We start from the raw sequence: 765 nt of genomic DNA, 5'->3' as shown, positions 1-765 counted from the left end.
ATGGTGGTTAGTAAAATGAACAAAGATGAGTAGATGATAGCAGTGATTAACCAAAAGTGGATAGAAACTGGAGAAAGAGAACACGTCAAAAAATTGCTAGAGCTAAATTAATTGAATGTGGCTGGAAGGATCTGTAGAAGGCACACTGTAAAGAGGTAATGAAAGAAAAAGGACTAGAACACGTTACTGTTGATGACTTGGTGGCTGAAATCACACCAAAAGGCAGAGCCCTGGTACCTGACAGTGTAAAGAAGGAGCTCCTACAAAGAATAAGAACATCCCTTGCTCAGCATGCCAGCCTTTAAGATTGAATTAGAGGGCTTCCCTGGTGGCACAGTGGTTGAGAATCTGCCTGCCAATGCAGGGGACACGGGTTCGAGCCCTGGTCTGGGAAGATCCCACATGATGCAGAACAACTAAGCCCGTGCGCCACAACTACTGAGCCTGAGCTCTAGAGCCCGCGAGCCACAACTACTGAGCCTGTGAGCCACACCTACTGAAGCCCGTGCGCCTAGAGCCCATGCTCCTCAATGAGAGAAGCCATCGCAATGAGAAACCCACGCACCGCAACGAAAAGTAGCCCCTGCTCTCTGCAACTAGAGAAAGTCCATGCGCAGCAGCGAAGACCCAACGCAGCCAAAAATAAATTAATTAATTAAAGAAAAAGATTGAATGAGATTGTGTTGTTTTGTGGTTTTATTTCTGAAAGTAAAACTCTGTCCAGTTCCGTGACAGGGTTCCTCTCTGCCTCCTCCACCCTGCCTT

The 765-nt window shown here is 46.9% G+C and overlaps 1 pseudogene; it reads left to right on the top strand.

The window, feature by feature from the left end:
- Window positions 1–305, top strand: LOC132593848 (transcription and mRNA export factor ENY2 pseudogene; annotated as a pseudogene).
- The last annotated feature ends 460 nt before the right edge of the window (window positions 306–765 follow it).

This window comes from Globicephala melas, chromosome 1 (genome assembly GCF_963455315.2).
Source record: "Globicephala melas chromosome 1, mGloMel1.2, whole genome shotgun sequence".
In the NCBI taxonomy this organism is placed as follows: domain Eukaryota; kingdom Metazoa; phylum Chordata; class Mammalia; order Artiodactyla; family Delphinidae; genus Globicephala; species Globicephala melas.
The sequence above is the reverse complement of the archived record's forward strand: the minus strand, read 5'-3'. Positions and strand labels throughout refer to the sequence as shown.